Here is an 854-nt window from a genome sequence, read left to right as displayed (position 1 = left end):
TTATAGTTTTTAATTATTTATAATAGTTGTAGTTAAATAAAATAAATATTTATAGCTAATAAGATTTTTTTATAGCTTATAATATTAAAAAAAACAAAATAGAAAAAAAAAGTTATTTAATTTTTTTTTTTTAGAAATAGCGACCAACGTTGGTCGCTATTTTGGTCAAACAGTCAAAACTTAATTAGCTACCAAAATAGCGACCAACGTTGGTCGCTTTTTTTAAATCCAGACTTAAAAACGGGTTTCCCCCCTCCCATTCTCTTATTTTCTTCCCAAAATTTCCCCAATTCTCTTTTAACACATTCCCCTCCCCTTCTCTATTTCCCTCGCACAAATCAATCCCCCCACCCCGCGCCACCACTATGACCGTCTGAGCCACCGCCGGAGCTGCCGCTGCCACCGCTTCCACCGCTGCCGCTGCCCCTTTCCCTCCTTCTCCACCTAAAAAAACCTAGGTTCGAATTATAACCTTGAATCTTTGTTATTTCTAGTTTTTATTTCAATTATTTTAATATTGTAGTTTAAGGATATGAATTAGTGTTTACATTCTTTGAACATTGTATTTTATTGAGAATTAGGGTTTAGGTCTTCTTTTAGTTAGCTTTGTTAATTAATTTTATTAGCTAATTAGTTTAATTAGTGTTTAATTTAGTTTAGTTAGATTTAAATTATACTTTGTATTGTCTCTATAGTTTAGTTAGAATCTAGGTTTTAGGATATGAATTAAAATTTTTATGTATGAATTAAACTTTTAGGATATGAATTGAACCTTTAGGATATGAATTGGACTTTTAGTTTATGTATTGGAATTTTAGTTTATAAATTGAAATTTTAGGATATGAATTGAACTT

The sequence above is a fragment of the Nicotiana attenuata genome, unplaced genomic scaffold, assembly GCF_001879085.1.
Source record: "Nicotiana attenuata strain UT unplaced genomic scaffold, NIATTr2, whole genome shotgun sequence".
In the NCBI taxonomy this organism is placed as follows: Eukaryota; Viridiplantae; Streptophyta; class Magnoliopsida; order Solanales; family Solanaceae; genus Nicotiana; species Nicotiana attenuata.
This window is presented reverse-complemented; position numbering follows the sequence as displayed.